The sequence below is a fragment of the Arachis stenosperma genome, chromosome 5 (genome assembly GCF_014773155.1).
Source record: "Arachis stenosperma cultivar V10309 chromosome 5, arast.V10309.gnm1.PFL2, whole genome shotgun sequence".
In the NCBI taxonomy this organism is placed as follows: domain Eukaryota; kingdom Viridiplantae; phylum Streptophyta; class Magnoliopsida; order Fabales; family Fabaceae; genus Arachis; species Arachis stenosperma.
In genome coordinates this window covers 138,496,006-138,510,249 of record NC_080381.1, presented here as the reverse complement: position 1 = coordinate 138,510,249, position 14,244 = coordinate 138,496,006, and the positions used below count along the sequence as shown (strand labels likewise).

The window sequence follows — 14,244 nt, the reverse complement described above, 5'->3', positions numbered from 1 at the left end:
GGGTAATTGCGGGACGGGTTTTTACCGGGGCGGGTTCTCATGCGGAGTCGGATCGGATTTAGGTAATACCTGTCCTTACCCACCCAATATATATATAATAAATAGAATTAATAAAAATATAGTAAGACAATTTTTTTTTATAAAAAAACTTAATAATCATATGAAACTATTCATAAAAAAACGAAATTGACGTGATATGCATTACATAATGCTTCATATCATTTGATTTCACACATTAACCATTATATATTATTTTTTAAAAAAATTCATATACAAATATTCAAAATATTAACAAAATTATTTATAAAAAAATTAGTATTATATTCATAAAAAATAAGTTTTATAAGACAAAAATATGCCATCTTTATATTTTTGAATTTTTGTTGATTTTTAAATAAAATTAACTAAAATTTTTAAATTACCTTTACTCATTATCTTTAACGTCAGACACCATCTTCATTTTTATTTTCCCATATCTCAAAGACTCAAACTGTCACGGTCCTCCGTCACTACCATTTTAGCCACCTTTGACACTGTAACAATAACCACACTGCCACCGGTCCACCACTACCACTAAATCCATTTTATAACTAATCCATGGATTCAATATAACCCAATTAAAAAAAAAATCGGGATTCATTCTGTTCTGAGCATGTCTTCATATGAAACTGGAATTGAATGGTGGGATGGATTTTTGAAACGTTAGTTCGAGCATGTCTTCATATGCGTGCAAAAAAATTTCAGCTTCAGTGACTGAAAATGTTCCTAATTTGGACATTACTACGGTTATGTATCCATTATAATCCTCAGGGAGACCAACAGTGATTGTTTGAATGTGATCATCATTATCAAGCTGGTAGCAAATTGCAGAAAGAGTATCTACGGGTTTTCTAATTTTGGATAGGTAATCAGTAATGGTGCCAGTCTTCTTGACGCACTTATGCTGTGATTTGAGACTCTGAATGCGGGTCTTTGATGTGGTGGAGAAAAACTTATTGATAGTGGCCCAGGCATTATAGAATCTGTGACAATGGAGAATCTTGTTCTTGAAGGGGTTGGTCATTAAGGCCATCAGCCACGTAGTGAAAGATAGATCATCTTGCTTCCATGCTTTGAATGTTTCGATTTCTTGAAGAAGATCAGTAGTTGAGGCTTCAATTGGTGAACCTGTTTTAGAGGTTGAATCTGCTTTAGCTGCTGATGCAGGTTGAGGCTTTGGGACTAGTTCAAATTGAGTAGGAGCATTTGTCCAGTAAAGATGATTTTGCATAGAGAAATTCTGGATGGTAAGCCAGACACGATGCTTCCATGTGTTGAAATTTGAATCTTCCAACTTCTCAGCAATAGGAAGTAAAGGTAATTCACGATTATATCTAAAATCGGCAACTTCCTCTGCTACCAATGTTAGTATTCCAGTTATTGATTTGGGATTACTACCCGAAGAAGGTAATTCACGCCATGAGATCATTCAGAAAGTCAAAGATGCGGGTGAGAAATGGGGTTTCTTTCAAGTGGTCAACCCCCATGACATTCCACCTTGTGTTTTGGATGAAATGCTTGATGGGGTGCGTAGATTTCATGAGCAAGATGCTGAGGTGAAGAGATAATTTTATTCACGTCATATTACAAAGAGAGTGTTCTACAACACCAACTTCAATTTTTATAAAGCTTCAGAGGTTAATTGAAGGGACACCCTCTCTTGTCTATCGGCACCGGGGCCCCTTGACCGTCACCAACTCCCTTCCATTTGCAGGTATATGGAGAAAGACTAGAACTCTAGCCTAGTTGTTGATTTGTGTTACGGACCCACAAGGGCCCAGTCCAACCCGCCGACGGGTTGGGGCACCACTTGACCCAGGAACAGACCTCCCCATATCAATAAGAACAACCCAACGGTGCCCGATCTGTCGGGTCGGTAACTCGGGGCGACACCTGAAGACCCGGCCCCGAAATTGGTACGGCTAAACCCGGCCACGTAGGCAAGGGCAGCTCGCAGGAGCTCCCTGGACAATGGACTAGGTCACTTCATAGGCCCACCCAGCACCACGTATATAAGGGGGAAGTCAGCACTCCCCCCAAGATATGCGTCACTTTACCTAATCTGGCTAACATATCGTACGGACACTGACAAGACCATTGGAGTGTCTTTGCAGGTGGCCACTCCCCTTTTTCCTTTCGCTCCGTCGTCGCCAGCCCGCCACTGGCCCTCGCTCCACGTTGGCTCGGGATCCCCCTCTCTCCTACCCATCACCTATCGACGACCCGAGGACCCAGGTAACGAACATTGGCGCCGTCTGTGGGGACCCCGACGCAGGCATGGAGCGACCCATCACTTCGGAGGAGCTCCGCGAAGAGCTGGGGCTCGTTTGAGCAGGGCGAGTTCGACGGCACGCGCTGCCGAACACCCGAGACCCTCCGTCCAACCCAACCCACAAATGTATACCAGGACCCCCGAAAGGCGCCCCTTCGGGGGGACAGGAGCCAACAACGCCAAGATCATGCAAGAGCTCAGGCATAGAGTGCAGAACCTCGAGCGGGAGCTGGCGACGAGGGGCCAGTCCCACGAAAACGCCAGCCATTCACACGGCGGCGCAGGCCGGTCCCACGCTCATACCCGCTCCCCCTCCCGCGGACGCGACAGCCAAGGTAGAAGCCTAACAAGGCACGAAGAGGCGTGCACCAGGCAACCTCCAGACCGGCTCGAAGCAAGTCCAAAAGCCGTTGGGGGACCCAGAAAGAGGAGACCAGAAGACATCAAGACCCCGTAATCATGGGAGCAACCCTTTTCCACCCCTCAATCCTCAAGGTCCGGCTCCCGAGAAACTTTGACAAGCCAACGAACATGAGGTGTGATGAGACCAAGGACCCCCAGGAGCACGTCACAACCTTTGAAGCAAGAATGAACTTGGAAGGGGTAGGCGACTTGGTTAGATGCCGGGCGTTCCCCGTGACGCTAGCCGGCTTGGCTATCCGGTGGTTCAATATCCTCCCACAAGGGTCCATCACAACTTTCGCAGACATATCCCAGAAGTTCCTAGCCCGGTTCACGACACGCATAGCCAAGGCAAAGCACCCAATCAACTTGTTGGGAGTCACCCAAAAACCCGGGGAGCCAACCAGAAAGCTCCTAGATAGGTTTAACGACGAATGTCTGGAGATCGACGGCCTCACGGACTCAGTCGCTAGCTTATGCCTAACAAATGGCCTGCTGAATGAAGACTTTAGGAAACAGCTCACAACCAAGCCTGTATGGACCATGCAGGAAATCCAAAACATAGCCAAAGAATATATCAATGATGAAGAGGTTAGCCAGGTTGTAGCAGCCAATAAACGGCAGCCCCCTAACTCGCAAGCCCAGAAGACATTTCAGGTCGACAGGTACAAAGAAGCTCCCAGGGACGGCACCCTAAATAAGTCGCCCAAGCAACCAAGGGTAGGAAGATTCACGAACTACACGCCACTCACGGGGCCTATAGTAGAAGTCTACCAACAAATTGCAGACAAAGGAATCCTATCCAGACCAAGACCCCTGAAAGAGAGAACGGGAGGCAACAAGAACCTTTACTGCGATTACCACAAGGGGTTTTGTCACAAAACACAAGACTGCTTCGACCTCAAGGATGCCTTGGAACAGGCCATCAGAGAGGAAAAACTGAGCGAATTCTCCCGGCTCATCAGGGAGCCGAGGAGGCGGGAAAGGGAGCGCTCTGAGGAAGATCGGTGCCGAACTGTCAAGCCAAGGCAAGAACCCCCACGGGACGCCACTAACCCCCCAACGTTCGTGGTCAACATTGTGGTCGGGCGAGACAACCCCCCCAAATCCAAGTCGGCAGTGAGAAGGGACACCCGGGTACTCTCCATCTCGACAGATGGCCCCATCACCAGCAAAAGGCACCCCACATTATCTTTTGGCCCAGAAGATAAATGGTTCAACGACCTCCCCGAGAACCCCCCATGGTAGTTACAGCAATGGTCGGGGCTGGGCTGGTTAGGCGCATCCTCGTCGACACGGGAGCCGACTCTAATATCTTATTTAGAAACGTATTCAACGCCATGGGGCTCAGGGAATCCGACCCCAAAAACCACTAACATGGAGTCATGGGATTAGGCGACAACTACATCAAACCCGACGGAACGATCTCTCTCCCAATCAGCCTAGGAACTGGTGACACCATGAAATTGGTTATGGCAGACTTTGTGGTCCTTAGAGACTCCACTGCTTATAACATCATCCTAGGAAGGAAAACTATCAACGAATTCTCAGCTATAATTTGCACCAAGTTCTTAACAATGAAGTTCATAACGGACAAGGGAACAGTCGGTTCCATAAGGGGAGACCTAGAGACGGCAGTCACTTGCGATAGTGCTAGTCTCTCCTTAAGAAAAGAATCTAAGAAGGCAGCCGACGTGTTCCTAGCAGATCTAGACGTCAGGATGGAGGACAAACCAAGACCCGAACCAGAAGGGGACATGGAAAAGTTTCAAATAGGGAAGTCGGCAGATCAATTCACCTTCATAAATAGGAACCTACCCCATGAGCTCAAGGGCCCCCTCATAGAGATCGTAAGGGCAAACAGCAACCTCTTCGCATGGACCCCATCCGACATGCCCGGATTAGATCCTGAGGTCATGTTTCACCGGCTAGCCATAAAGCCCGAAGCCAAACCGGTAGCCCAGCGACGAAGGAAGATGTCGCAAGAAAGAGCCGAAGAAGTCGCCAAGCAAACAGCAGGACTGCTACAAGCAGTGTTCATCAAGGAGCTTGAATATTCCACATGGCTGTCCAATGTCGTCCTGGTCAAGAAAGCCAGTGGAAAATGGAGAATGTGCGTTGATTACTCCGACCTAAACAAGGCATGCCCGAAAGACTCCTTTCCCCTCCCCAACATCAACACCCTAGTAGACTCGGCAGCGGGGTATCGTTTCCTCAGTTTCATGGATGCCTATTTCGGCTACAATCAAATCCCGATGCACCGACCCGACGAAGACAAAACAGCATTCATAACACCAGGGGGCACCTACTACTACAAGGTAATGTCGTTCGGGCTGAAGAATACAGGGACTACCTACCAAAGGCTGATGAGCAGAGTCTTCCACGACCTCATCGGTAAAACGGTAGAAGTGTATGTCGACGATATCCTGGTAAAAACAGCAGAGTCGAGCAACTTAATAGACGACCTCCTGGCTGTTTTCAAAGCACTAAGGAAATTCAACATGAGGCTTAACCCGCTTAAATGCGCATTCGCCATGGAAGCAGGGAAATTCCTAGGGTTCATGATCACGCAAAGAGGGGGTAGAAGCCAACCCGGACAAGTGCGAAGCCGTCCTCAAAATGACGAGCCCTGGATGCATCAAAGATGTGCAGCGACTCACCGGGAAGCTCACGACCCTATCTCGGTTCCTCGGAGCCTCAGCTGAAAGGGCCATTCCATTCTTCAACCTAATGAAAAAAGGGATTGCCTTCGAGTGGACCCCGGAATGTGAAGAAGCATTCAGCCATTTCAAGAGGATACTCTCGGAACCTCCCGTACTCAACAAACCCAGAGAAGGCGAACCCCTATACTTATACCTAGCCGTGACAGCACAAGCGATGGCGGTAGTCCTAGTTCGGGAGGAGGACAAGACCCAGCGGCCAATATACTTCATCAGTAAAATACTTCAAGGGGCAGAGATGAAGTACACCAAATTGGAAAAGCTAGTCTACGCCCTATTGATCTCATCTAGAAGGCTAAAACAATACTTCCAAGGGCACACAGTCGTCCTGAGGACCGACCAAGCCATCCGACAAGTCCTCCAAAAACCGACCTGGTGAGGAGAATGATGGCATGGGCAGTAGAGCTGTCCCAATATGATTTGCAATACAAGCCAAGACAGGCAATCAAAGCCCAAGCCATGGCAGACTTCCTTGTAGAAGTCACGGCGAAAACTCCCGACACACCGAACACACGGTGGAAACTCCACGTTGACAGAACATCCAACCAAACGTTCGGAGGCGCCGGGATCATCCTCGAAAACTCGGCAGGAGTATCCTACGAGTAATTCATCAAGTTTGAGTTTCTGGTCTCCAATAACCAGGCCGAATACGAAGCACTGATCGGGGGATTAATTCTAGCCAAAGAAGTCGGAGCATCAAAAGTTGAAGTCAGTAGCGACTCCCAGGTCGTCACCTCCCAAGTAAACGGCAACTACTAAGCCAGGGACCCGCTGCTACAAAAATACTTGGAAAAAGTAAAAGAACTATGCAAAAACTTCGAGGAAGTCACAATCCAGCACGTTCCAAGGGAAAGAAATGCCCGAGCTGACCTCCTTTCCAAGCTCGCGAGCACCAAACCCGGGACGGGGAACAGATCCCTAATCTTAGGGCTGGCGACGGAACCTGCGATCGTCATGTGCGCAATCCAGGTACCAAATCCACCCTCATGGATAGACCCCATCTCCCGATATCTGGAGCATGCGGAGACACCCCTAGATGAGAAGGAAGCACAAGCTATTAAGAGGGAAGCCCCCAAATATACAATCATACAAGGGTAGTTATACAAACGAGGGCTCCACCAGCCCCTACTCAAGTGCCTACACCCCGACCAGACAGACTATGTCTTGAGAGAAGTCCACGAAGGATGCTGTGGTCACCATATTGGGGGGAGATCTTTAGCAAGGAAGATCATCCGGGCAGGATACTACTGGCCTACAATAATGTTGGACGCCCAGGAGTTCGTAAAAAAATGCAAAAATGCCAAGAAAATGCCAACTTCCTACAAAGCACCTCCCGAGGAGCTCAGTCTAATGATGGCCCCCCGACCTTTCGCCCAATGGGGAATCGACCTCTTAGGACCATTCCCACCAGGACCTGGGCAAGTGAAGTACTTAATAGTGGCCGTAGATTACTACACCAAATGGGTGGAAGCAGAACCGCTGGCCAGCATATCCGCAGCAAACTGCCAAAAGTTCATGTGGAGACAAGTGATCACCAGATTCGGGATCCCGGAGACCGTCATATCGGACAACGGAACACAATTCACTGACAAGAAGTTCAAAGAAGCGACTTGAAGGGAAAAAGGGCTCATGGGCAGACGAGCTAGCCTCAGTCTTGTGGTCGTACAGAACCACCCCCCAATCATCTACCGGCGAAACCCCTTTCCGACTCACATACGGGGTCGACGCGGTCATCCCAGTCGAAGTTGGGGAACCAAGCCCAAGGTTACTCCTCGGAACAGGAAGCGAGGCAATCGAAAAGGACCTGGCCGACGAGACAAGGCAAATGGCACACCTAGCCGAAGCAGCAATAAAGCAAAGAATAGCCCTAAGGTACAATGGCAAGGTGTTGAAGAGAAGCTTATGAGAAGGCGACCTGGTCTTACGACGTAACAACATAGGAGCACCAACCCCAGGGGAAGGCAAGCTAGCTGTAAACTGAAAAGGACCTTACAGAGTAAGAGAAGTCCTTGGGAAAGGGGGCTACAAGCTAGAAAAATTGGACGGTAACGAGGTGCCGAGGACATGGAATATGACAAACCAAAACAATGTGGTAAGTTTACTTTTTTACAAGTCTCAAATCGGAATTATAAGGAAGACAAAAAGGCGAGCGGTCGACCTAACAGAAACCCAGGACTGATCACCCCGGGTACCATAAGGGACCAAAAAGAAAACAAATCGACGCAGATAAGCAACGACAAATAAATACCACGATAACGGTAAACCAAAAGGCTGCGACGGCCCAAGCAAGCAAACAGTAAAAGCAAAGCCACGATGGCCCGGGTAGAACAAGCAATAACCAAAACGACAAGTACAAAATAAAGACAAAGTATCCGGTACAACCAAAGGGCGCCTCGTAATAGGCCCCAAAATAAAAAGCAAGTTACAAGATAAACCAAAAGAACATGAAACAAGGAAAATATTCATCTAATGCTTAAAGAGGTCAACAATCCTCCCGCCCTCCACTGTTTTCATTGCACCAACTTGAGAAAGGTCGAGGTCGGGAGCCAGCACGGCCACTTGAAGTTTAATCCCCTCCTCAGTCAGCTTAACGGCCTCACGAGCCCCTTAAGCGAGCTCTTTGTTTTTCTTTTTCAAGGCGGCCACCTCCCGAGTAGCAGCCTCCGCTAAGCTCTCTGCCAACTTTAGCTTCTCCAATTCCTCAACCTTCTTCTTGGCAGCGGCTGTCTCACTACGGGAGGTATTCAGATCCTTTATCAAAGCCATGTCCCGATCCACCAGCCTGTGGATCTCTTTTACATCCTCCTTAGCCTTCTTCCCCAGCTCGGACAGCTTTGTCTTCAGAGACTCCTCCCGGGACCTCGAATCCATCAAATCTTTTTGGGAGTTCCGAAGCTTCACCTCCATAGCGTGATAATTTCCCAAGACAAGCTCCACCTTCTTGGCAATGGCAGCTACCCGAAGAAGGCTGCGATAGATCCACCTTGCCTGCCCGAAAAGGTCGGCTTCATGAAAAAACTCTTCGGTGCCAGGGAGCAGTTGAGATTCAATAAAACCCCCAGCATCGAAGTTCTTCTCCATAACCGAGAGCGCTTTTCCGGAATTCCGTTTCCTCTTCTTGGGATTATCAGCAGCCTGCAAGTCATCATCTTCAAACCCCAGGTCCTCCTCGAAAGAAGCTCCTGCTCCCACACGCGGACCTCCCGAAGTACCCTCGGGTGGGACCTCAACTTCTTTCTGCTAACTTTGGTCAGTATCGTCAACCCGACCACTGGCCTCTCCGGGATCCCTTTGGTCCTGACTCGTTGTAGGGGTCGCCGAGGAGTCTTCGCCACCCTCACCATCCCCTTGGATAAGGTTCATTAGGTCAGCCAAGGTCTTCCTTCCGCCAGCCATAGAAACTAGAAAAAAACCACACAAAGTATAAGTAATAGAAGAACAAAGCGTTAAAAATGCAAAAAATAGAAACTCACTGACATACGACCGGCCGGCCTCACGGTCCCCCATATCAATAAGAACAACCCAACGGACCGCCCCAGGTGCCCGATTTGTCGGGTCGGTAACTCGGGGCGACACCCGAAGACCCGGCCCCGAAATCGGTACGGCTAAACCTGGCCACGTAGGCAAGGGCAGCTCGTAAGAGCTCCCTGGACAATGGGCTAGGTCACTTCATAGGCCCACCCAGCACCACGTATATAAGGGGGAAGTCAGCACTCCCCCCCAAGGTATGTGTCACTTTACCTAATCTGGCCAACATATCGTACGGACACTGAGAAGACCGTCGGAGTGTCTTTGCAAGTGGCCACCCCCTTTTTCCTTTTGCTCCGTCGCCGCCAGCCCACCACTGGCCCTCGCTCCACGTTGGCTCGGGATCCCCCTCTCTCCTACCCATCACCTACCAACGACCCGAGGACCCCAGGTAACGAACAATTTGGTAGAGACTCACATGTATTTTGTCATCGTATAAAGTTGATAATTGAGAACTGTTAGATAATTTGATTTGATATGTTTGCAGAGACGTAACAATTAAGTACTTAGATCATGTTAAGAAACTGGCACTGACTCCATTAGAAATTAGAATTGCTTTGGGAGGCATTAGGCCTAGAAAGCAGTTACCTTAAGGACATAGATTGTGTTGAAGGGATTTTCATGCTTGGACATTATTACCCTCCTTGCCCTGAGCCTGAACTTACTTGGGGGTTAAGTGCTCATACAGATGTGGGTGTTGTAACTGTTCTTCTACAAGACCAAGTTGGTAGACGTCAAGTCTTTTATGAAAACCAGTGGATTGATGTCACACGTATTCATGGTGCTTTCATCATTAATGTTGGTGATATGATGCAGGTGATTATAAATTCATCAATATTTTTGGTAGTTATTTATATTGTATATTTAATTGTGTATTACGAAGTTACCATATATCCCTGTATATAATCTTCCACAAAATTAAACAAACATTTAAATTGTTCAATTGACCTATTAATGTCTTAGCACTTACTACAGTTAATCACAAATGACAAGTTTATGAGCGCCAAGCAGAGAGTTCTTGCTCAGAAAGTAGGTCCACAAGTTTCGACTTCATGCTCTCTGAGAAAACATGTTCAGGATGAATGTCCAAGAATGTATGGACCAATAAAAGAGTTGGTCACAGAAGAGAGTCCTCCAATTTATAAGGAAATAAAAATGCTGGACTTGATTAAACTGGCGTATACCAAAAAGCTAGATGACGATGTCTCTCCACTAGAACACTTCAGGATATGAAGCATCAAGAATTAAAGATATTCCTGTATGAAAGTATATTAATTACAAACCTTCTCGAGGAATTCTAAAGTGAGAGATTCAACATTTGCTGTTATAGAAACTCTCATGTTTTGTATCTAAATAAAATTCATTTGGCGTATGTTAAAGTAGATTATGCGAGTCATTTATGCAAAATATCAAATAAGGGGTTGTACCATCATAAGTCCCATGAACTGAGATATTAAACCTCTCAAATCTTAAAAAAATTTAATTTTGATACACTGACATAGTTTATTTTTTATATATTAATAGTATAAAATATTTTATATATTTATATTATCATATTCATTTTTTTAGATGATTATTCATACCGTCAATAAAAATAGTAGTTATTTTTTATGATTAAGGTAAATAAATATGATTCAAGACAATAATAATAATATTTTAGCTAACATATTGACACATGATAATATTACTATTAATAGACATTTTAAAATAATTTTTAATAAATAAAAAATAAATACATTAAAAATTTTAACTTTTTGTATTTACAATAAAAAATTTTTAATTTATAATCTTTACATGTATTTTTAAGATACAATTAGTTATACCATAGTAATAAAATATTATTATTATTATTATTATTATTATTATTATTATTATTATTATTATTATTATTATTATTACCCTTGTAAATTAAGTCCAAATTTTTTGCTCGGTCATACTTAATTTTATTTTTATTATTTTATTTAATAAATTGTATTTAATTTTAATTAATTAAGAGTTGATCAATTAAATAATATATTCACTATTTATCATTCTTAATTGACCATTGCATTTAGCATGTCTATTATTCACCTATCACTCATTTAAAATTGAGTCAATACCCCACTCGACCCTTGACAATTATCTCGAAAGGACAATGAGGTTCTCAAGAAAAAAAACACCTAATCCGGTCTCTAATATTTTTTTTGGGACTGATTAACCCCTGTGCCAAAAAAACAACATTAATTTTTTTGGCACAGGAGCTAATCAGTCTCATAAAAGTAAATCTCAGGAATCGGGTTGGTATTTTTTTTCAAAGACCTCGTTGTCTTTTGAGATAATTGTCAAGGGTTATTTTAAATTTTTCTCTTTAAAATTACATGTTTTTTTTCATTATATTTTGTATGAATTTACATTATAATAATATCATTTCTATTTTAATAATGTCACTTGTTCAAAAAAAATCTTAATCATTTCTCTGTCAAAAAAAATCTTAATTTAAAAGTCACCTCATTTTTGTGCTGTAACTACGAAGCTAATACCTAATATCTAGAAGAAAACACACATGAAAATAATGACATGGAACCAAATGGGGTAATATTAATATAGTAAGAAAAGCAATTAAAAATTTACCAATTGCTCCAATTTTATGCTCCTATAGATATCTATCATATCTTTCATGCAATTAACAACCTTAGATATCCGTCACCTATTGTAGGAGGCAAATGATAAGAAAGCTTGATTAGATAATAGTAATAAACTTATATAAAAACTCTTAGATAATACATGAACGTGGAGTGCTTATGGGCAGAGTGTTGCTCCAAAGCATCTTTGGTGGCGAATTTTCGGTTTCTGCAGTTGACACAAACAAATCGCTCTTCAGATTCATGATCAGACATCACTCAAAAAATGAGAGAGAGAATGAAAATGTATATTTGAAATGGAATTTGAAATTGACGCGAGTGAAAGAATTAAATAATTACAGTTCTCGTAAATCGTAACGTAGCAAAATGTTAAATTAATTTCTCTTCATGATCAGATATCACTGAAAAAATAATGCATAGTTCTCATAATAAAAGAATTAAATATGAAATTATACAATTGTGTCATAATAAATATTTTTAAAAAATGCTTCTTAATATATTAAATTATATACCTTGATAAATATAAAAGGTTACCTATGTATATTTATATCTTAATAAGTTGCTATGCAAAGTAATATAAGAATGAAACAAACCCTTGTTAATCAATTGATGAACTCTTAGGTTTTTATTGTTAAGCTAATTATTGTAAGTGCTAACTAAGAATTTAAAAATAACTAGAAATTAAAGTTATAACTTGAGAGAACACCTTATAATAAAAAGTGGTATAATGAATATGAAAAAGACTAAAAATAATATATGAAGTAGTAAAAAAAATGATGCAAATTTTTGTTAGACAATTGGTGAATTTTTAAATTTTAATTGCTAAATTAGCTACTGTAAATTAAATGTTAACCAAAGATTTAGAAAAAATTAAAAGTTAAAATCATAACTTGTGAGAAATATATTACAGTAAAAAATAGTACAATAAAAATGAAAAAGACCAAAAATATATAAAATAATAAAAAAATAATACAAATTCTTGTTCTTAATGAAAAACTCTTAAATTTCTATCTCTAAGCTAATTACTTTAAATGCTAATGATATTTATTTTTTAGAATTTTTAATTATTAATAATATACTATAAGAGTAAAAAATAACAGCAGCAGAACCAAACACCTGCAAATTTAGAGGGGAGGGGAGTGTCATTTTAGCATCTCGCAGAGGAGGGGAGTGGAATTTTCCCTATTTATTATAACGGGCCTGGTACACATACAAGCAAAAACGGTATATAAGTTTTACAAGTTGGCCCAGCTCATAAAAAATACACACGCATAAAGAGCATTGAATGGAGCGTCAATTACACGCGCTCCACTCAAACGGTTACGCTTCTCGTAAACTGCCCCCTTAATTGCAAACTCTTCCACTTCTTCCACTTCTCAAAGCCATTCAGAGAACAAGCAACCCTTCCATTTTCGAGCAACATTCGAAACTCAAGATATACAACTCCTCGCTAACCTTCGAAAACTCCATCAACACACCATAGAACTCTCGATCAAGAATCTCCAGAGAAAACAAAGCTATCATACTCAAGGTACGTTACATTACCATTGCTGTATATTTTCCATATTTCGAACTAGGTTTTACTGTTCTTCTACATTGTTGTACGTTTTACTGTTCTTCTTGCTCTACGTCTCATTTTACAGTTTATAATGTTCTAGGTTTTACTGGTATTCTTGATTCTATGTTACACTGTTCTTCTTCGTTCTTCTAGGTGTTACTGTTCTTATTGTTCTAGTTCTTCTGGTAATCGATTTTTGGGGGTATATTTCGTAGATTGGTGGGTGTATATGGAGTAATTTGTTGGGTGTATATGGCATAAAATGTAGGGTGTATATTTCTGAACTGATATACTGTAATAGTCAGCACTTGCTTATATTTGCTTGTCCATGGGTGTATATTGCTTGACCTTGTAATGTTGCTTGATATTGATGCATGTTTGAGTGATACCTGACTGATATATATGGATGTATCTGAATCATATCTATGGGTGTATCTTACTGTTATCAATGGGTGTATCTGACTCATATATATGGGTGTATCTTACTGATATCTTTGGGTGTATCTGACTCATATATATGGGTGTATCTTACTGTTATCAATGGGTGTATCTGACTCATATATATGGGTATATCTTACTGATATCTTTGGGTGTATCTGACTCGTATATATGGGTGTATCTTACTGTTATCAATGGGTGTATCTGACTCATATATGTGGGTGTATCTTACTGATATCTTTGGCTGTATTTTTCATTTCAGAGAAAATGGCAGCGAGAAACCAACATGGAAGAAATGTAAGAACAAATATATGTCTTACATGAAATCAGTTTTATATAATAGATATATATCTGACTATAATTTTATTTTTGTCTTACAGCAAACCAAAGACCTTAAGTGTGCCACACATCTCCTAAGTGATAAATTCAGAAACATGAGTGAGGAGAAGAAGGCGATTGTGAGGGATCTGGAATTCGGTGGCTTGATGCACATCCCACCACTAAGGGTGCATCACCAACTGTTAAGGGAACTGGCTAACAACTTCAAACTAGGGGAGAACAGACTGGAAACAGGATATGGTTCTTTTAAAATAACACCAAGAAAAATAGGTCATGCGCTTGGCATCAATGCAACAGGTAACTAGCTAAAAATTATAGGTGTATATT

At 42.4% G+C, this 14,244-nt stretch overlaps 1 pseudogene; it reads left to right on the top strand.

Moving 5' to 3' along the window:
• The first annotated feature begins 1,283 nt into the window (after positions 1–1,283).
• LOC130981515 (deacetoxyvindoline 4-hydroxylase-like) lies at positions 1,284–10,194 on the top strand (annotated as a pseudogene).
• The last annotated feature ends 4,050 nt before the right edge of the window (positions 10,195–14,244 follow it).